The sequence below is a fragment of the Centruroides vittatus genome, unplaced genomic scaffold, assembly GCF_030686945.1.
Source record: "Centruroides vittatus isolate TY-2023 unplaced genomic scaffold, ASM3068694v2 contig_1050, whole genome shotgun sequence".
Lineage (NCBI taxonomy): Eukaryota > Metazoa > Arthropoda > Arachnida > Scorpiones > Buthidae > Centruroides > Centruroides vittatus.
The window spans coordinates 558,135-582,360 of record NW_027120679.1 but is presented as its reverse complement, the minus strand read 5'-3'; the positions used below and the strand labels follow the sequence as shown (position 1 = coordinate 582,360).

Genomic DNA, 24,226 nt, shown 5'->3' with positions numbered 1-24,226 from the left:
ACCTTCCATTCTTTACACTTTTAATGAAAAAAAAAAAAACAATAATAAAGAGACTTTTCCATTTATGATTTATTGGCTGCTATCTAACCGAAAGGAGTTCAATAACTTGTCCGGTCTATACATTTCCTGTACAGCTTACTGTACAATATAATGGAGTTCAATACAATGAGAATCAGTACTTTCTGTTCTATAATGTTCAATAGTATAGAAATTCAATAGTCTGACAGGAGAAGACTTTCTATACCTATCTACTCTAATCAACTCTCACTGTATAGAAAATTTATGCTGACGCTAACGTAAATCCAGTGTTCAAAACTAGTAGCAATTATATAAATTGTTTTTAAGTTATATAAAAGTAAAATGTTCAATAATTATGAGTTTATTTTAATTATTACAATAAATTTCAATAGTAATGAAAATTTAAGTAAAATATTAATATTAAATATTATATAATATTACAAAAATATTATATAATTTTGTCCATATTTTAAACGGCAAAAATGGACTTATTCTATTTATATTGTAAGAATATAAATCTATTTAAACATATCATTCTTATAAAAAAATTTTAAGGCTATGTCATGTAATATATACAAGTAATTTTCACTTATATCGACGTGTAAATGTTATGGAAGGCACTATGTAGACTACACTTCTTTTATGCGTTAAGTTTTATACATGTTTATAGTGTAATTCTAACGTAAACCATAAACCTAGATACTGGATTTATGCCTTCTCTTCTTTGATAAAATTGCCAGAAATTAAAGGGTAATTATCAAAATGGATTAAACAATCATAAATATAAGAAACGCTAAACAATCAAGTCAATGATGACTTTGGTTCTTTCTGTTCCTTATAATTATCCTGTTTAATAATTGAAACTAATTTTTAAATAATCCAAGTAGCGAGATAACTTTAAGAAAAGAACGAGGAAAGATTTTTGGAAAAGGAAAAGCAACAATTTATTACATAAAAGTGAAAGACAAGCTTGTAGCGACTACACCCGTGCAGAAGGCAAGTGGATAAACAAAGGCGAAGGGAGACCATGACACTGAGGTTGGCAACGTGCCAGACCACGTGACCAACATCGGGTCAAATCTCAAGTTGCCGACGACGACTTTCACTTAAGGAGAAAGTTAGACAAAGCACATATTCCAAAATCAACACCGTTTTCAAATTATATAGGATAGCGGGTCTATATTGTGAAGTATTTGGGGAGAAAGGTTCCTTTATCAGATGCTAAATTCCACGTTGGAGTCGGACTTGTCATTATGAGGTCTCTAGCACTTGAATCAGGTTTGTGTGCACGAGTTTCTCTCACGTCTGATGCTATCTCTGGAAATTCTCTTCGGTAGAAGTGCACTTCTTCAACTTCACGGATTTAACTTCTCGTAAAGGGTGGCGAAACTTATTACCAAGAAAGCGGTGAGTCGAATTTTTTTGGCCCATTTTTTCGCAAATTCTTCTTTTATCTGTTAAAAATGTCATTATCGGTGAATGATAACTCTACCTATTTAGAATCTTGTCATTGTTACTCGAGACATTTCTGTGGGTTGCGGATATCGATATTAACTTCTAACTAGAAAATAAGGGGGAGGTTGCTTTTGTTAGCAATTTACGCCTGAATTTCTTTTTTTGTGTAAAGTTAGTGGTCTTAATAACTTGTTAAAGACATTAATGATCACTAATTCTTTAAAAATTCGCTGTTTTAATGAGTTTGTAACATGAAAGCTTTTAATAAAAGTTATAAAAGTAGTTTATAAAAGTAGAAAACGAGCCTTACAGACTTAAAATTCTTTAAAATTCTAAACGTTGCTTTGCATAGTTTTTTTTTCTTTTTCTTTTTCGCCTCTTCGAATAAATGTCTCACGCGATTTTAATATAAGGAGGAGATAGAATTCGTAGAAAAAATAGCAAAATTAACAAAAGAACAGGTGCCGAGTTAATGCAAAAGGATTTCCAAAAGCGAAATTTCGGTGAGATAATTAAGGGAAGACCGAAAATGAGGTGAAGTCATTCATCATTTTGAAATGGAAGAGAGGCTGTTTGCAATTCAGTTTGTTAATGATGATGAAGTGTCATAACAATGCGATGATGATGTGTCGTTCGGTCCGGATGATGCGCCTATTGTGTGTCATCCAATTTGACTGACGGCGTATAGAAATTAAATAATTCGATAATTATTATTGACTGGATGATTGTAAAGATAATAAGTAGCAGATACAACCACTTTCAGTCTTAAAACAGTAACAGTTTTTCGATATGCTAAACATTCGAAGCTTTAGGGGATGTTATAGACTTAACTAAATATCTATTTTTTTTTCTTTTTTTTTTAACTTAATAAATTCTTTCACGTAAACTTAATCATGTAAACGACTATTCTTTATAATAATATATTTTTTGAGTTACCGTTCTGAGTTTTCAAGTTCATTATCTCACCATTTATATTTCAGCAAGGGCATTAAATAATTTTTCACAATTAACCTCTCCAACTCGAACAGGTAAAGTGTATAAGTGAAATTCGGTTAAAAAAATAAAATACGATAACAGTGTAAATGTAGGGCCTTTTATCTCGACCATTTAGTTTTTTTTTTTTTTTTTTTTTTCTTTCTTTCTTTCTTCCCTTCTTTTTCCTTCTTTTATCCTGGCAAATCTCTATTGTCTTTGCCAAACGTCATACCCTCCTACCAACGGTAGATAGCAAAACTCTATTGTCTTACTGGCTAGTTAATCTCCTAAATTTGCTGGTCATTCCAGCAAGTTGAGCCTCTTTATTTTATTTTATTTTTTCCTTTCATTTTAAAACTTTCTATTGACATTTTAGAAAAGTGCAAGTTTGTGGAAAGTATTTCACTTCAGGAAACGTCAAGTTCAATTTAAGAGTTTTTAAAACTTTAAAAAGGATCACGTTTGTCTTTATTTTATTTATTTATTTTCCGTACTTAAACTGGCTCTTCTATCTATTTTATTTTTCTGTAATAGATTATATGAGTTTACAAAAATATTTTTAAAAAAAGTTTTTTAATTTTAAAGGAAATGCTGCAAAACTTAGGAAAATATCGAATTAATAAAGACGAAGAATGCATGACTTCTATTGATTCCATTCCTTTAACATTAAAAGTGGCACAAGAGACGGATCCAGATTTATCTGGGGTTGTGTGCAGTAGCTAGGTTTGCTCACCCATTAACTGTCCGCATTTCCTTTCTTTTTTGCAAAGTAGGCCGTCTATTGTCGCCTCTGGGATCGAGGCAGCTGTCGTTGCAGCAACTAAATTAACACCTCAGGTGCATTTCTTCTACCTTATTGCACTTCATACTCGATGATACAAGATAGACAAAAATCAGAAAGAAATTTATTAGGTGTCTACCTGTCTAACCCACTGTCTTCTACCCTTTGCCATACATATTACAGGCTACCCCCTGTCGAAAGTACCTCAATCGAAATATGGTAAAGATATGCTGCATCTCTTTATGTAACGAATTAGCATAATCATCAATAAATAGTTAATCCCTTGGTAATTCTTATCATTATCCCATTTAGAGACGTCTTAATTTTGATAAGAAGAAGTGAATTTATCCTCCACTATTATACTTCGCTTAATCACCGTCAGGGGTTCCTTGGTATTCCAATACTCCGGATATCTTAATTGGTGACGAACACGAACCACGACCATCTGTTATCGCATTTGCTTCATTTGTCAAGACAGATTAACGAGTACAACCGGCATCAATTTAGGAATACATGGGGCCAGGCCAATTTCATTTTCCACCAGATGAAATCTATCTAAAGTCATTTTCCGTCACGGAATTAAAGGAAATTTTGTTTGTTCCAAGACGCAATGTTTACGCGTGATGATATATTTAATTGAAACCAATCACCAGGAAATTCTGGAACGTCCTGCTTTTTACAGCGCTTTGTCTCGATTGTGGCACAGAATCTTCAAAATTCGATAACTCCTCACCATTTATAGATATCGTCTCGAAATTTGGAATGTAGCTTACATTCCATGAAGGTTTCGATATATGTTAATGAGAAAATAAAGCAACAAATAATTCATATAAAATAAAATATTGAATATTTTGTATTTTTCATGCTAATTAACCTTATTTTAAGGTGTATTTTTATTTAATATATATTTATTTAGTTGTACCATTATTATTTTTATCTTAATTATTTTAATATTTATTTATTTTATACATTTTTAAGCAGTTTTGTTTACTTGAGAGAGTCTTTTGTTGCTCCTAAGGCCATATTTTTTTTCTGTGTATAAGTAAATAAGTTTAAAATTCATAACATTTGTGTTAATTTTTAATAAACACACAAAAATAAAATAATAATAATTTAAACTAGTTACTTAGTTGATATTTTCTGCATTTTCCTAAGAAAAAGCGTAAAATTATTTCAGAATAATTATTAAATTAGATATTCATTCTATTCAAAATTTTGATAGAACATAATTTAAAACGGATAAACGAATATTTAAAAAAATTTTTTTCAGTCTTTTAACTACAATTTTAACGAAACGTCACATTAAAGCTTTTTAAATAACTCTCAAAGGAGAAGAATAATAATATTCATTGATAAACAAGCACTTTGCTTATCAATACAGAAAAATTTCTTTCAAAAAATATAAATATTTTTTAATATAAATTATAATAAGAATCTTTAATAATCAAAACACTTCAACGGTCAAAAACACTTTTAAAACATGCACATACATTAGATGTTTCTTCATTTCCAGACTCTAAACCAGATCTATCTAAATGCAAAGTGTTCTATCTAGGAGGCTTCACTATATTATTAAACTTTTTCATATAAAAAAAAAAAAAAAAGTCCCCTCCCTCCACTTAAATTATTCAAAATAATTATCTTTTAATAAGATAATTAATATATGTTTTACCGTGTTTATGTTCGATAATCTGAGTGCAGATGTTCTTATACTAAGTTAATTGGTGTGATTTAACAAATTTTATCGTGTTTTTTTCTTTTTTTAATTTTGTAATTAAGGCAAAATTTGTTTCTCTTTTGTTTATTTTTGGATCGAAAATTTAAAAATCTAATTTAGCATTTTAATTGAAAAATAATGTTTACTTATGACTGCTTAGTTACACAAATTATATTTATTTTATTTTTTATCTTGAACTTAAATTATTACTATTTTGTTGATGACCTTTACAACATCCTTTATAATACTACTCTTCTTCTTATCTTCTTTTTTTTATTATTATTATTTTTTAATGCTGCTATACATTTTATCTTCGTTTATCATTTCTATTATTGATATTCATTTTCTCTCTTCGTTCTTGCTTCCATTTTTCCATTTATCTTTTCGATGTTTCTCATTTTAACATTTCTTGTGATATTCTTCATCCATCATTTAATGATGTTCTACGTTTATCATTTTAATGCTAATATTAATTTTATCTTTTTAAATTTCTAATTTTTTTATTGATTTTTTCATTCATTATTTTTGATGTTGATGTTTATATCGTCTCTTTTTTTTATTATCTGGCCATTGCTCTTCATGTTTCCTTTGTAGTACTTGTTTCCTTTTTGTGCTTTGTAATTGTGTTCTTCACTTATCCTTTCTAATCACGGTTATCCTCTAATGGTGGTGTTCGTTTTATCCATTATCGTTTTGGATTCATGTATCTTTTCTTATATTGATATTTATTTGATCTTTCTCAATGATATTCTGCTTTACCAGGAGAATATCATTTATCCTTTATTTAAAATGCTGATTTTTTTTTATCTCAATTTTTAAATATTATTCATTCTAATTTCTTTGTATTTGTAGTCTTTCGTTATCTTTTCTATTCATAATTTTTATTTCATATTTTCCATTTTTGTCATTTCAACATAATAAATCACTTTTATTTTATTTTTCTTAATATTTGTCTTCACTTTTCCTTTTCAACTCTAGTCTTAATTTTATCCTTTCTAATTTATCCTTTGTAATGATGTTCTTTACTTATCCTTTCTAATCACGACTTTCATTTATCCTCTAACGATGGTGTTGATTTTGTCTACTGTAATGTTGAACTTCATTTATCCTTTGTGATAATTTTTATTCCGTCTGTCTGATAACTGACGTTGATCTTCACTTTATCCATTTTACTAAAATTTCCTTAATCATTGTTAATATAACACGAAGAATAAAGTAAAATGATGTTCATTACCTTATTCTTCCTACTACTTAAAATCATATTATAAAATACGATTATAAGTAGCTTTAATGCAGTTATTTAATTTTTTAAATAATATTCTATATTTTAATCCTTTTTAATACCGAATTTTATTCAGTTTAAATAATTTTTTATTAGGTCATTTTATTATTTCTAAACGGTCTTTTTTGGTAAAGAATTCATTAAATTTTAATCTTTTTGAAATAAAAGCAAAACGCCTTTTAAGACTGATAATCCATTATCGCTTTTTACTTTTTAAAGTTAAAATGTAAAAAATTATTTTACAGAAAAAATACCTCTTCAATGATGTCTAAAAATTGTTTTGATAAGAAAAAACATTCTATTTCTGTGAAATTCTTCGAGGTCTTTATTTTGTATCCATTGACTAAAAAATAAACTTTATTTTTTAAGCTTAGAATAAAGTTACTTTGTTCTTTGCGCAATATTTTCTATTATACGTGAAATTTTTAAAATATATTTCCCAATTTTGAGTCCATCTCGATATTCTCTCTTTTCTCTAATTTCTCGAAAGAGACACTCGAGAATTATTACAGTTAAACCTCGATATAGTAACACGCCAATGAATATTCGTAACGGATTCTTCCCAAAAATATTAAGTAGAAAATGCAAAATCGTATTCTTAGTAATTCGTATTGTTACATACGAATTACTAAGAATACGATTTTGCATTATAATAGTTAACGCCAAATCACGTATATAAATTACATTACTGTAGGCCTATATAATTCTTATTAATTGAGATATTTCAGTTTAGCGTCACACTTGATTTAGTGCCAGTTTCAGAGGCGAACAAATAATGACACCGAATCGAAGTTTGAGTGTCAATCTCTTTAAGTAAGAGAAAATTACTTAAAAATAACCTTTAATAAATTTTTTTAAATACTCATTAAATGTGTTTTATGACAATTTCAAGAAATTCTAGCTGAATTTAAAAAAAAAATTATTTAGTAATCATATTTATTGGCTTCGAAATTTTTTCCTTACCAATCATTAGAATCTTCTTTATTGTTTCGGTAAATGGAAATTCTCTTTAAATCTCCAAAAAAAAAAAAAAAAAACTCATAACAGTTTATTATAGCTTTTATTAAAGATCTTACTGCGTCTCCTATTTTTAAAATTGTCAATAATATCATTGAACTCCGCCCAATGTCATTATCGAATTTTCGATTAAAAGTTTTCTTAATGGAGCATTTAGTGTAATTTTGCATGAAGTTTAACGGATCTGTCTTTTCCTTAATATTTAACCGTTCGATACAATTTCTAGATAAAGAATAATGGAGAACAGAGCTCCGCCCAATGTACAGTACTTATGATTAGTTACTCATGGTTCATCTTCATCTTCCAATAGCATTTGATGCCAAATAATTGCTAAAAAAAAATTCTTTTTTTATAAATTTTAACTTTATGGCCAAAAAATGCACGTTATTCTTTAGGAATTCTGTAGAAAAGAAAAGATTTTATAATTGAGAAGCATCCAAAAGAATTGTTTAGCCTCCGTTTCTTAAGATATTGACAAAATTTATTAAAATGAAAGATTAAGAAATAAATCGGTCAAAGTACTATATCTAAAATGTCTGTAGCCATTGTTGCTATCAGATCCTCAGATATCCTCGCTACAAGTACAGATAATTAATTCACTAAAAAATAAAAAATTTATAAATATTTTCTCACATAACGAAATGATTTAATATTATTGAAGCAAAGATTTATTTAAAAAAATAAAATCCGGAAGTATCGCTCAATTGAATTATGAAGTCCCTCAACTCAATTCAAGAGATCAAAATTACTATAAAAATTTTAAAATCAGAACGTTACCTTACACACATATTGAGAAATTTCTGCAATAAATGATACCCTTAAGTTTGAAAAAAAAATTAATTTTTTAAATGTTACGCCATATAAACTTACTCTTTAAAATGGCCGCAAAATGGCGTAAGAGCAAAAATCTCCTAACCGCAAAACACACAAGATGCGTAATTTTTATCTAACGTCACACTTAAAACAGATAACGACTCGTCTTCGATGACCCGAGACCCTTAGAAAAGAGATTAAAAAAAAAAGCAGAAAATATAAAAGATAACAGATGATTCAGTCGGTAGGTAGTAAAGCAAATTGTAATTTTTTTTTCTCTTTTCCTAAAGGACAAATGCATTTAGAGATCCACAAAAATATGATTTATAGGTTGAAAACTGGAACATGTCCAATCATACATCAATTGGAGTAAGAAAACGCTACATATGACATATCTTTGTGACTGATGCTACTATAGTAACAAGAGAGAAGGGTAAAAAAAACTGCATAATTGTACTTTAGAGTGATGGTGCTAAATATGGCGGATTTTCCTTTGTGGCGTGAGCATGTTTTACTTTAAATAGTATGAATACACGCATTTCCATCTTTCGCTGATTGATGAAGGTATCCATTTTGAAAAAATTTTAATGTCGTTTTATAGGGTGTGTCGGTAAAATGACATTTTTCACTGGTGAAATTTGCAATCTGCATCGTTTTTCTTTCATAGATAAGTGTCGCTTGGCTTTATTTGGGATGAAGCCGATTGCTTTTTGGTGATGGACAAAAATTTATACTTGAATTATATTTTATAGACAGAAGCTAGATTAATATTTAAAGAATTTTATTTATATTATTTCACAAAACAAACATTTTTTTTTTTCTATGAAATAATGTAAATAAAAATTTGGATTTAACATTAGCAAATTTAAACAAGTACAGTACATATTATACAAGAATATTTTATATAATTACTAATGCATACAACTATATTTTGGACAGAAAATTGATATTCAAGTTCCTTGCTTCTTCAAGCGTAGCCTTTTATAATTAGCCGTTTCCTTCAAGCCAAACTCTTCTAAACCCTCTTAAGTGTTAAATTCTAACGTTTTTAATATTTTCTGCTTCACTTAATTTTAAAAAGAAAAACAAAAGAGTGAGAAAAAAATCATCTCGCCATGATTAATGTTTATTCCCAAACTGGAGGAAGAACTTCTGCTGATGAGGCATGAAGGGCTTTGAGATGAGGCACATTCTATTTGCAAAAACCCACTAATTTCGGTCTTGTATGGGTTAACTTTTACTATAAATAGCATGTGTTATAAGAATTCTTTGTTTGCACCTATTTATGAGACATAAGATGACTAACAAACATCTGTTGTGGGATCTTCAGCTTTTCAAAGGAAATCTGAGGGCTCTTATAAAGGACTCGACCACACTTAAGAAGAGAAAAGAGCAAATGTTACAATTCTCTTTTATATATATATATATTTTCTTTTTTAATCTAGAAACCAACTACAAAAAAAGATGATGATAATTAATGAGTAATCTAATGAGTTTTTTAATGTGAAAAAATGTTAATTTTTATTAAAATTATTAAGCATTTTCCAATAACAAATTTTTTAATTAATTAAAAAGGCATCTTTCCTAAATATTATAATTTTCCAACCTTTAAACTGTGACGTTATTCGGCAATATGTTTGCGAGCTTTCAGGAGATCGCGGTCTACTGGTTGGGATGTGTTTAAGTAATAAATGCTCTAAACTTCCAAAATTCTTCTCATCATCTTTTAAATAATAATATTATTATTTTAAATGCAAGATATTCTCGTATGTATTTTATTTTCTAAATATTAATTTTAATATCAAAATTTCTTCATTACTTAATTTTAGATAAATCTAAAATAATTAAACTTCATTATGTTAAAAAAAAATATTCTTTGAATTTTCTAATTTTCTTAATTAATCTTCTTAAATTAAAAAAGCGAGAAAATATTTTCTGATAAATTGCGAAAAATCCCCAAATAATCCTTAAATCCACACTGTTATAAAAATTAAAATATTTATTTATTTTTTTTGGCAAAAAATTTCTCACATTTTCTTAATTAATCTTCGTTATTATTCAATAATTAAAATAATATCAATGAAAAAGTCTAATTTATTATTTAAATTCGTTTTTAAGATTTTAAACTTTGCTTAAATCTTCAGAAATTTCCCTAAATTTAACAATCAATTTCGTCGTCAATAGGGAAAATTCGTCAATTTTTTCACTTTAATCAATTCCGAAATCTTCATTAGAGATAATTGCTACTTTGGAAATTATTTTCTAATAAATTTTTATTGAAATATTCGAAATCGATCAGACTTTTTAATTTTTATAAGCGATTTCCAACACGCTAAATTTTTCCCCTAGATTTACCAATGTACAGTACTGTACTTCACAGCAAGAAAACTCCCTAAATGTCTTTGAAATTTCCTTAAATTTATCAGTCATTTTAGCAGCTAATAAAGAAAAATTCCTAAATTTCTCTAAATTTATTAATCAATTTCGTAGTCAAGAGAGAAAAACTCGTCTATTTTTTCCCCTTCGAAATCCCCAAAGGTTCATAAGCATTAATTGCTACTTTGGAAATTATTTTCTAATCATTTCTTATTGAAATAAATTATATTTGAAGTCAATCAGACCTTTTATTTTTTTAAAAATCCCCACATCTTTATAAATAATTCCCAATACTGCTATTAAATTACCTACAAGTAAAAACATTTAAAATCGTTTCTTATCGAAACAAATTATTCTTGTGTTAAATCGATTCCTGTAAAAAATCATAAAAAATCCCATTTAAGGAAAAAAAAGAACATCTTTACAGAAAATTTTCAGTAAACTAAATGACTTATAAATTACTGCTTTAAAAATTTTTACATAATCAATTCTTATTGAAGTAAATTAACTATTAGTAATTTTAAGTCAACTCTTGAAATAATCACTAAATTTTTAATGTTCGAAAAGCAGTTAAATTTTTTTTATAATTTTTTTCTAAACATAAATTAAATACTTTTTTCTTTTGCGTAATCGAAACAAATTGTTTGTAGCTTAAATTATAATTTAAAAAATATTTAAAATATTTGAAAGTTTTCTATTAACAAAAAATTCTTTTCATCTCAACCGTCTCTGATGTAGTTAATAAATTAAATATATAAAAGTATTTTAAATCAATTTTTTCGAAACTGGTGGCCGTGGATTAGAATTTCTTGGGGGAAAATTCCTAAAACGTCTTCTTATTTAAATATATTCTGATAAATTATACGATAGGGGAAAAAACGTGTGTGTTTTTGGATAAAGTTAAAATCCCTAGTATCCACGAAATATCTTTAAAAATATCCCTAAAGTCTCCGAAATATCCCTAAATATTTTTTTCTACTTTCAATCACCGATATCTTATCGAATTGTCATATATTCTTATTCGATAAACATTGGAAGAATTTCGTCAAATCCAGGAAAAATCCTAACCAAACAGGAAAAATTATTGCATCACGACCAACAATTCCCAATACGGCCGATAAATTACTATAATGTTATCTAAGCTGGCGGAATTTGATTAAATTTGAATAAACAGCGAAGAAAAATTGCAGGAAAAAGGGAAATTATCGTAGGTTGCTAGTCTTTAATAATAATAACAAGCGAGAAAAAGTTTTGTAATTAAACGAAAATATTATAATTTAACTCAGGAATGATAAAACTAGCGAAAATATCCATCGGATGTTTTTAAATATGAAAAATAAGAAAAGTAAACACTAAATTCATTATCATCCTAAACTTTATGGCCACAAATCAGCCTAAACTATTTTGTATTTACGACCTATAAAGAGCCGAATGTACTACTTCATTATTAACCATTATCATTGTTCGTCTTGATGCAGGAGGAAAAGGAGGAGGAGAAGGGGGAAGGAAAAAAAAAAGAGATTTCTACAGATATTTTGGAAAGTAGCCCACTAACTCACACCCGATAAAGACTTGTCAGGGAAATACAATAAATTGTCATTTCCATTAAATTTATTCAACACACCGTTAACTTATTGAATAACTATACTTCAACCATATAACAGCTTAATTGATTGACGTGTTCAACATGCTGGCTTATTTATGAGATCTGGACGACGTCTTCAATGTTGCTGCGATAAAACATTGATTTGTGATGTGCCAATATTCGTCTGAGGTGATGAAGTTGAGGGGTGAAGTAACTATAGATACAGCGTAGAACGAAAGTACTAGATCGGAAAGTGATGCTGAAGATGAGTGTTAAATGATGTAGATGGATGCCGTGATGAAAATACGAAAAAGCTTATAGTATAAAAGTTTTTACTTAACGATCTAAAGTTATCAGAATGCTCAAGATGGCCTAACGAAGTATTAAAACTCTACATTATTATTAAACTGATCCTTCACGCTCTGGAAAAGCTACTTTATACCTGGGAACGTAGCTGGATACAGAATTTTTTTGTTGTTTTTTCTTAAAATCTTGGCTGGTAACCAAATTAGATTTTAAAATGATTTGAGATTGCTCAAGGAAAAATAATTTTAATTAATTTAAGTTTATTATTATACAACCAAAAATCCCAATTTATCCCTGAAATTTTTTATAAGTAGACATTTTATATACCATACCTGTAAAGATGCATGAACTCTTAGAGATTTTTCACAAATTAATTAATTAACACCTATAAAAATTTGAAAATATTTTTATATAAAAAAGAATTTTAAACTTATCGAAAATTATAAAGATATAAGAAAGGATAATTTTTAGATAATAAAGATTTTTTATCGTTTAAATTGATAGAAATATTTCTATAGATCTGATAAAAAAGTAATGTTTAAAAATTATTTTAAAAATATATATATATATATATATAAAGAAAACAAGTTCATCGTAGTTGAAGACAAAAGTATCCAAAAAAAAGACGTCCAAATTACCTGTATAAAAAATTTACCGCTCAACACAAACATTAATATTAATTTAAACAGAATATATATATTTACGTGTTAAAAAATAAAATTTCGTACTCTAAATAAATTTTTAAATAATTTAATTTAAGAATACTTCACTTTTCAAATAGAGGAATGACGTCTTTCTAAATTTTTTCAAACTTTTTTTTGCAGAAAACTCCTAGAGAGAAATACACGTGCAGCGAGTCTGAAAAGGTGATACAATTGGTAGAGGAGAGGCAAAGCATCCAACCAACCCGAGTAAGGGGTGGGAATAACACTTGTACCTGACCACTTCTCTTCTCCGTCACCGCATGGTTAAGGAAACGCGCACCAGAGGGCACAACAATCGCTGTATATACACCTCCCAGCTAGAGCGTCTATCGGAGACTAGAAGTGCTGGAGTAGTAGTATGGTGCTGACGGTACACAGGACTTATAACAGACAATGAGAGGAAACAATACCATGTCATGGGACTACTAAGGTGAGTGCTGGAGTATTAAAAGAGAGCCAAGTCTCCGGACGCGCCGAGACTCGTATGACTTTTCTTTCCACCCCCACCCGATTATTAACGAGATAGAACGCAGATGGTAGCCTTAAATGGATTAGAAGTGCGAGAGTAGGTAATTTAGATGTAGTTTATTGATTCGATAGGCTGACAATGTGGTCGAATTGACTCCTTAGAGAAGAAAGTCTTTCGGTCGATCGAGATGCGGAAAAGAGGCGATGTTGCAAATACAATAGAGTTGGTTGGATGGAACTTTTCCCCTCGGGTCTCAGGAGATTCCTTTCTCCCAAAAGATCTTTCCAACTATGTGTCAAGTTTCCTTCTTTACTCGATTCATGGACTTTTACTGAGTTGGTTTTGGTGTAATTGGAAGGAAAACACGAAGAGGATGTCGCGGGTCGTTGGCAGTTGCTTTCGGATTTTTCTTTTCTATTTTGTTAACGTCACTTTTCTTTTTTTTATTCTTCTTTTCTACGTGATTTTTTAATGCCGAATCCGGGTGCTGCTAATGTTTACTCTTAGAAATTACTTTTGTTAATCGCGACGCTCGAATACATTTTACGATTAGATGAAGTTCCTCTTTTGGGACATCCCGAAGAATCTACTTTACGAACAGCTAAAGAAGTTATTTCGTAAAGTTGTTTGCCCTTCTCAAAGAACTTAACCTTTACAAATTATCTTAACCGAAATCGAGTTTTGTACGCATCTACATCAACTTTACGCTACAGCAGATGTCTGGCTCTTAATGCAAGAATGAGCAAGTTTGTAAGGAGCGGCGATGCCTCCAACGCATACCAAAGGTTAACTTAAGTATTAAATTCTCTCTCCTCTCTCCCTGGGTAAATCTACGGCGTTGATGTGAAGAAATGCTGAATTGACATGTCAGGATATTGTCAGACGTGTCATTTTCATTGTTTTGTCACTTCACTCCGGGCACCTGTATATGCCACACTACCTGCTTTTTTCCTTTCTTACAAGACCACTTACGGTGAAACAACAACTTGTCAACAACTTGCTTGCAAAGAGACAAGTAGAAGTAATTTATAAGCGTGATTGGATCTAGTCTAGGAAAGATAGACTGTCACAACTCCACTTCTCCCAACCCCAGGGAAGGTCAAGCAAAACTCTAACCTTGAAAACACCTTTTCTGGTAAAATATCTCGAATAATTTAGATAAATGGTATTACATAAACCCATTTTAGGGCCGTTAAAAATTAAAACAGCGAAACGAATTTGTAGTTATCGTACTGTCATAAATAAAGCTCTAGTTAGGATAAATAAATAAGTTAAGCCCAAGTAAGGAGATTTATTCACTGTAAAACGAAAAGATCCTGCTTTGTCACGTGCTTTCATATCTGTTAACTGTGTTGTTTATCTTCTTATAAAAAATTTCCGTTCAGATGCTTTTCTTAAATTATCTGTTGTATTACAAGTTTAATTTAGAGAAGAAATATTAAATTATATTCTTTGTATCTAGATTTAATATCATTAAATCTAGAGATTCGGGAACTATAACACGTCTCCGAAGAAGAAAAGTTGCCTTTAAATTAATAAAGATAAAAATTTCTCTTTCGTTCGTCTCAAATGTGCTATAAAAGTAAAAGGATTGCTCTACCACAAAACAACATAACCTACAATCCGATTGTTTTGTGGCCCACAAATGTAATTAGGAGAAGCGTAACAAAATTACTTCAGCCGTTAATTATACCAGGACAAAGATACAAGCTACACCTGAAGAAGAAGAAGAAAAGAAGAAGTTAAAGATGGGAGCAAGCTGTAAAAACAATAATAAAAAAGTTATTTATATATTAATTCTATTTTTTAGGCCCCGTGTTTAGATAGCAATTCAATATTATTGTTCGGCAGCAGATGTCAAGGCCTTAGGGATGTACAAATAAGTGAAGTGTGCTGTGTAATGTTTACTCGGACCTTCCAAGGCCCGAGGGAGGACCTTCTATTGACGAAACAATGGACTCTCCCCACTCCTGACTTCTATTTTACTTTTATATTCATTCATTTTCTAAAGGCCTATCCATTATTCGACTCTTTAAAAATGTGTTTTTGTTAGTTTATCCAAGCATAAATTTGAATTCGGATAAAGAGCGTTTTAAAAAGGAAATGCGGCCTATTTGAATTTATAAGTTTAAATTTGACAATGCTCCTTTAATCTCTGTATGATAATCTATCTTTACAGCAGTCGCTCTATTAGTGTCAAGAATCAAGAATTACTAATTCTCTAAATCTCCTCTACATTAAATTTCAAAATATTAATTTTAATTAGAACTCTTTGTCTGTTTTATAATTCCTCAACAACCAGACAGATCTGTGAAGTCTGTAAAAGTTAACTCGAGTGTAGATTTTCTTAAGTTATTTTAACATAAAATTTATCAAATTAGGAGAAATTTAGCCATGATCTCGAGTTAGATCGGGATTAAATTGTTGGCGAAATTACGAGACGATGACTTTAATATACAGTCTATTAATTTAATTATAGGAATTTATAGATTTTTCTTAGACAAACTACACGTTCTAAGTGAAATTAATAAACTGTAGCTAAACAAATTCAATAAAGAAGCCAATAGTCGTGCTAAAAGCTAAACTAATGCAGATTTTCTTATGCTTAATTAATACAATATATCCTCTAATTTAGATCTAATTAAAGTAGTAAAAGTATGTGAAAGTGATAAATGAGATCACATTAATTAGTAAAAATTAGATAATGCAATTGAAATCAAACTAGCAGTGATATTAATTGCATGATTCGAATTAGGTCAGTTTATATTATCAAAATTTGCCTATGGATCAAAACTAAATTTAGATTAATATAGAATAAAGTATCTGCCAAGGAAACTAGTAAATATAAGTTGTGCGGATAAGCTAAGAAGTTAAACTTAGCTCATTTGTTATCTGTAACAGATTGTTAAAGGGTTAACATTGCCAAATTTTTAGAATTTTAGTTAAAATATTTGGTTTTACCGTAAGTAACGTACGGAAAACGATCTCGTTAATCTTTAATGATCTTTATTATATTTAATAATAAGTCAATAAAAAATTAAGACAGATGTGTGATTGTTTGTCTAAGATCATGTAGAAATATGCAAAAAGGTGACAGCCTAATAGTATGCCTCTGTTGGAAAAAGTAAAACAATCTCCATAATTAGATTAAGTAAATAATGCATGAATACCATAAAAATTCAGTAGATCCCATAGCAGATAGCACTTTACCTTTTTACCAATTAGTAAGCAGATCATCTTCATCAGCAATTTAACTTTATTTTCCTTTAACTATACAGATCTAATAGATATGATTTATTATTCCCTAACACCTGTTCTACACAGTAATTAGCGCCGAGAAGGCCTTCTGATAGTTGCACGTCAGTAATTAACTTTTACACCATTTAATGAACATAAATTGCATGTGCTTCTGTCTCCGGACTCCCAAGGGATTTGAGTCTAAACAATTGAAGCGAACTCGCTTCTCCCTCGAGGACGGCTGACGTCTTCCCATTCGGCCTTTTGATAGTCAAGTCTAACTAAAGGAATATATTGCCGTTTGGGGAATGGACGCCTTCGCTGGCCCTTTTTAATGTATTTCTATTAAAAGTTGTTGATTTACTACTCGCTAAATTTTGCTATGAGTCAAAACGACTTCCTGTCAAGAAACTATGAGTCTGTATACATTAGATTTTCATTCTAAAATTAAATGTACTTTACGAATAATTTCGCTTCTATGGTATCTGATAAAACAACACAAAGTCCTGCGAAAATTTTTCGATCTTCCATTCGGGAAATTAATTATAGCTTGCAAGATATAAAATTAGACTTGCTTTAACTACCGGATTTTCTTTTGGAAAATTAAAATTTCAAATCTCTTCTTTCTTCAGCTGAAACTTTACAGGATACTCATGCGTTAAACTAGAACATCTTTATAATATTTAGTTTCATTTTGAATTTTAGGCCTTTATTCTCCATCAAAATATGCTACACGATTCACTTACAACTACTTTCAATTTGATTTTAAGAAACTTGAAATCGGATATTTCTCAATTTATGATGCTAAACGTTTGGAAATGGAATCGTGTAAAATATATTTTATAAATTTAGTCACTGTAAAACTATTCTTCAAAATAAAATCTTTTTCATACGTTAAACCCTAAACTGGTTTAAATTACTCGACTACATCCGCATACAACAGATTATATTTAATAAGCATAAAATATTCAGAAAGTTCTTTAATTGAATCTACATATTATGAATTGTATTTAAAATCTTTTTTTAAATGAATATAAATGCTTTTGAAGCTAGAAAATCTCTCGCTTCACAGAACGTCTGAATCACTAAGTGTGAAGTGATAAAAAATTTAACATAGTCGCAATTTTTTACACATTCTCCATTCATGAATGAAACAGTCGAGACACTATCCACAAGTAATTCTTCTAATATAACATTCAACTCTAGAGCTCTTATTCTGTGAAAAATTTCCTGTAACTCAATTCCTTTCTCTTTGTCAGATTAGGTACTAGACCAAAATTATAAGTTAGGAAGCTTTCGGTAACACCTGCCCCTTGCAAACCCAATGCTTTCTGTTAACAATGAGCAGTTGCAGAAGGCCTGTATATCAATTTTTTAAGTTTTTTTTTCTAGAAAAAAGGCCTTTGTGAAAGAGCTTACAAATTCTATCCACTTATAAAAGCACTTAAAAGGAAGAGAAATTTAATTATCTCATTATAGAAATGCAATTTCTTCCCCCCTTTTTTTGTTAGAGAACAAATGTGTTTATTTAATTAAAAAAAATGTAATTAAATAGTTAAAAAATTGATTGTCTCCTCTATACAATAATTTTAACCTATACCTATATATGTAATATTATATTTAACTAGATTAATAATATAATCATAGTTAGTATAAATGTAATTGATCTATAGAAATTAATTTTGAGCGGGTGATCTGTTGGGTCAGGTGATTATGGCAGAAATTGAATGCTGTAAATTATGATGTCTAAAGTTAAAGCTTATCGCAGTTTAAAATTGAATTTTGACCTTAAATTGCTTTAATGTCAGATTATTCATTAATTTTGGTAACGAGTTTGGTCCGTAAGTACCTTGTAGATTGAAGCGAAAATTTGGGTTTAAGCTTAATAGATCCTTAAATATGATTAAATTAAAATGAAAATTGCATCTCTGTAAATATGAAACATGAGAAAAGGTTTATTATCATTAAAATATTTATTTATAAGCAATTCAAAAAGCTATTTAAGATAAGTTTATAATTCCTTAAAGGCAATTAGAAAATTTAAAGAAAAATAAGAAGTTAATCAAGACCTATTTAAAAATTGATCAAAATTTTCTATTTAAATAATTAAGTTTATGTAATATTGATTGACAGTTACTATTTTTAACAGCGATTGATCTAAAATTATATGTTTTATATATTATATTTTATTTTTAAATAAATATATTTAGGTCATTACAATAAAATATGCTTATATAATTAAAATTTCATAACAAACAATATATATTGCTATGAATTATCTATGAGTTGACGGATTTACTACTTCATATTAATATAAAGAAAACTAATTTAAATCCATAAATATTCTTAGAGAATTTAAAAGCGCTAATGTACTAAAGAATAATCTTAAGCAAGGATGTAAAGAAAAAAAAATTATTATTCTAATGAAAGAATTTCCTGCTTAATGTATTCTACCTAAAAGAAACAATAATTACCACTTTTCGAACGTTGGAAAAAAATCTAGAACAAAACAGGGACAGAACTATCAATCAATATTGTGAGGCGTAACTGATCTAAAGAGATATAGGGCCTAGTAATTGCTAGACTTATATCCATAAAGGCAAGAAGACAAGCCACAGGATGTGGCCAATTATATCCATTGGATGATTTTTGTTCAACAGGTTAAAGCAGAAACTGCTGTACTTGATCTTTTATATCCTAATGTTGATCATTCAGTGACTATTCATGTTTAATGATGATATCAAAACTAGATTACATTTAATTATCATTTCTAATTTTCATAATTATATATCTTTCACCATAGACAGTATTTTTAAATTCATTTCCATTTTAATCAACTAGTTCTGATTTTTTTACTTATCTATTTCAACTGATAAGTCCTCAATACGGATGAAGGCCTCTCTTTATATAGATTTTGATCTCTTAAGAGAGCCTACTTTATGAAATTCTATTGATACTTAGAATCCTTAGTACAAGAGCACTTGAACTTAAATTATTAAAAATTAATATCTAAGCTTTCTTTTTTACAGATACTAATTACTTTCTGGACGTTTTTATTCGGCTCTGCTCATTCAATTGGAGTGAATTAATTTAAATTTTTATTTTTTTATAGCTTATAAACGTTATTGTTTCCATTAATTTTCAAGACACGAATTTCTTAACCTATAATTTGTAAAATCTCAAGGTTAATTTACTTGAAAAATAAAAAAATTCGTATAATTTTTGTGATTTTCACACATACTTTTCTTAATTTTTTTAAAAATATTCCAGTTTTATTAATTTATTTTCGTTTATCTAACACATCGATAGTCCTAATATAATATTAAAATGAAGAATTTTAATATTATATCTAATAGAAAAAATATATTTAAAAGATTAACAAATACTTTCTAAAAGAAAAAAAATCACAATTCCCAAAAGCTAAATTTTATAGATTTTTTTTTTTTTCTTTTTTCGAATAGAAGCCAAACTATTTTTATCGGTCTCAATAGAATAGAAACAAAGATTAAAATAGAAAGTGATAGACATCGCGAAAGTTCAACGGATCCTTTAGTTTTGTAGCAGGAAGACAGAAGACACAGTGTCTAATTGAAGAAGACACGAAAAGAGAAACCTAATCCTGCTGAAGGGGTCTTCTGAGAGATTTATCTGAACTAAGTTGAATCTTAAAGTATTCGTCATAGGCCATAAGATAATGGAACCATTTTCAAAAGGCTTCTATATTCTTTTTTCCATATATTATACATTTCTGTAATCTTTATTCACCTTTATCCGGCTTCAAAATAATGCATTTTACCTCGACAACAGTATCGAATGTGTTTTTGATGAAGCCATTCCGTATTTCTGAATCTTTATCTTCAATAATGTGTTTTCTTATGGTGGATATCTGTCATATTCTATCTGACAAACCTCCCACGGTAGCCCAATATTTCATACATTGAGCCGAAACTGAACCTTGCCTAGATGGCTTACCAATTCATGTTCAATACAGAATGATGTAAGAGAGTGCCGAATAGTCTATAACCAGAAAAATTTCAGTTTACTTTTTATGGTTATTTTAGAATATATTTTCAAATAAATTAATAATTTAAATTTCTGCTTTAACTTCTATGTATCATTATCAATACAGGCAGCTACATAATAAATTTTTTTAACTGTCTGTCACACGATACTTTGTTCAAAGTTCCGTTCAAAGTTAACGTCGGGTAGTGAATATTATTTATGTTCAGTTTAGGTTACTGCAACTTATATATTCCAACCAGAATTGAATAGTTTGACCGTTTACAGTAAATTTCAAGCTCAATGCCAGCAGTCACAGTTCCCCATAGAGCCTATTCAGCATACGATCCAGATTTGTACCCATATATATAAATTCTGTCTACTGCACAACTTCCTGCAAAACTGTATAAAAATGTCAAAAATATCGAATTCTTCAATAATAGGAAAAAAAATGTATTCAGATATTTTTCAAATTTTCCTCATTTGTATCGATTTTTATCGATTTATTCAATTTTAAACAAGAAAATTATTTATTTGTCCTTAGCGAAAACAGAGAGAAAAAAAAAGCGAATTAGTATAAGCGTTATTGCTACGAATACGTAATAAAGCAAGAATCACCATCAAAAACAAGAGCGGCATCGGAAATTTCATTATGTACATGTTGCCTATCAATAAATGAGTCAAAGGAAAGATAAGCTAGCTTTATCTATTAACACATAATACAAGGTGAAGATCTATCGGTGGTAGCGCAGGAGGATGTAAAATTCAGTTTTTTCACTTGGCCAAATCAATAATGCCTCCTCTTTTCAAGTCCTTTATCATTCTTACTAGCTCCGTGCATTATGTCGTTAGGGAATTTCTACTTGTCATCAAGAATACACGCTATCTTCCATTGTGAGAAGCTAAGTCGCGAATGTGTAATTGCTACCCATCACTTTATTCTGCCAGTCGCGTTGTTAAAATTTACACATGTATAAACACACACACACACACACATACATAACGTGTTTCGTTCACCTATACAAAGTACAAGTGAATGAAAAATTAATTGTTTGAACGAGCTCTTTTCCCTCTATATCCGCTTTTAAATGCACTTCCTGTCTGTCTTGACCCGTGCTCGAAGCAGTAATGTATTACATCTCAAAAACGTTTTAACTCAATTTCTCTAAACTAACGTTATAAATTATCGATTGTTAAATCTTAATTTATACTATTTCCGGTAATTTGTATTTAGTGTACTATTGCCCCGTTAATTTTTTAAATGAATTTTTAAATATTATTTTTAATGTTATTTACCTGCTCTTTGAATAAAACTAAACTAATTTTTTATCTTTTATAAGCAGAATATAAGTCTACAATTCTTAATTTACAGAATTTCATAATTTACAGAATATACGGATATATTTACAAATATAAATGTAAACCGGGTCTGTCGTACTAATCTGCATCTTGTATCTTGATTTTTTACTTTAATTTTTCTGTAAAATTTGTAATAAAAATAAAACTGTGTACATTAAATATATATCGAGTATTCATAGTTTTGTAGGTTTTTTTTTTGCCTTTATACGAAATTGAAAATCGATTATTTTAAAGAATAAAATCCAAAGTAAAGACGTAAAAATAAAAAATTTAAATAATGCTCTATAAGTTTCCTATATTTAATTACTAAAAGGTTAAAAATAAATATTTTTTTACTATAAAATATTAATGGACTGTAAATAAACAATTAAATAACAAAACAGCTATAAATATATAAAAGAATTGCAACCGCCATATTTTTATTATGATTTTTTTAACAGTAAATATTCCCATAAACATTATACCTGTTTTTCTTAACAAATTAAATTAAACGGAGAAAGTTGAGACTGATCAAAAATTAAAATCCAAATTAATTATTTAAACAAACATCTTTTTACATTAATTTTTATGAAAATTGCTCGTCTAGTTCCACAGTTATGAGACATTACATTATTCTCGCATCTTCTCTTCTTCTTCCTCCTCTTTCTCTTCTTCTCTTTTGTTTTAATTGACTTTTTCACTTTAGGTTTATTTAAATACCTAATTGTAATGAAAAAAAAAAAAAAAAATATATATATATAACAAATTTAATCTTTATTTTTCAATCTATGGAGTTTGAATTAATTAAATTACTTTATAAGAAAAAGTCTTCGGTGATTATAATCATATTCTTGTCAAAATAAAGTCAGATAATTATCTTTTATTTTTTTAAAGAAAAAGGTAATTGTTTAAAAATTTCTGGTAAGAAAAAAAATTTAATTAACTTTATTTTTTAATCAGTAAAAAAATATTTATCTTTCACTTTCATTTTACAGAAATAACAAAGTTTTTTCTCACGTTAAAAATTGTTTATGGTATTTGTAAATGAGAAAAAATGGCAAGTTAGAATATTGAACTTTAAAAAAAAAATTATATATTTAACTTAATAACAATAGCCGAAGGTAGAGGGACGAAAATAAGTCTCAAAAATACATAAATAAATAGTTTTGTACCAAAAAATAATGTTATAAAGTTGAAAGGGAAAACTAATGTCTTGTAATTGACTTCGCATATATATAAGATATATATATATATATATATATATAAAGTCTGGTATATATTGAACAAGTTCACAGAGTCAATTATGGACGAAAATGGATTTAGAAAGTGAGTTAAACAAAATGAAAACGTGGTAAAAATGGATAGAGAAGCAGGTGGGCAAAAAAAACTAAGTTTAGTAAATGGGAAATTTATTAACTCCAAGAAGCAGTTGTAAGAAACAAAAGTGAGAAAGTTAAATTTAGTAATTGAATTAATTTAAAATAAAATTGTTTCTTAAATTCCACTTTATTTATAATTAATAAATACTATAGACGTGATATAAAATAAATGAATATTTTCAGAAATTAATATATTCTGTTCTTATATTTTTGATTAATTAACCGTTGAGTCTTATAATAACTATTTACTACATTATAATTCTCTTTAAATTAAATTTATATTCTTCTGTTTAAATTGATACAAACTGGCGATAACCAACAATTAAGAAAATTAACAGGAAATAAGCATCGAGTTAATTATCTTTGATCTTTTTTTTTCTGTGTTTAGTATGTATACTATGCCAACGACGAGGTTGTTTAGAATTGGATAATTATCTTGCCACCTTCCAAAATAGTTTCGAAGTTTATCTTAGTTCGAGCGATATAAAGAATCCGCTTCTACCCTCCCTTCTCGCTCCTCACTGTTTGGTAACCACTCGGCTTGCAAACTCAACCGACATAGTTAAAATATGTAAATTTTCGTTTCTGAACGGTATGCATGCGAATCTATTTAAAGAAGGGATGCACAATCATCATACATAAGTCCCATGACGTAACTGGGAGAGAGAGATAGGACAATATTAGAAGTCCCACTGCGCTGGCACAATACCAGGCAAAAATGAGTCAGTCAGACTTTGTGAATGAGATACTCAATTAAGCAGATAGCACAGATAAT

At 28.7% G+C, this 24,226-nt stretch overlaps 1 protein-coding gene across 1 annotated transcript in view; it reads left to right on the top strand.

Moving 5' to 3' along the window:
* Positions 1-1,128: 1,128 nt before the first annotated feature.
* The window catches only part of LOC136970999 (toll-like receptor 6), a 43,360-nt gene continuing 20,262 nt past the window's right edge, over positions 1,129-24,226 (top strand). Inside the window, exons 1-2 of the mRNA XM_067265484.1 lie at positions 1,129-1,425; positions 13,150-13,459. The gene's annotated coding sequence lies outside the window, so the exon portion shown is untranslated. The remainder of the gene's footprint in view (positions 1,426-13,149; positions 13,460-24,226) is intronic.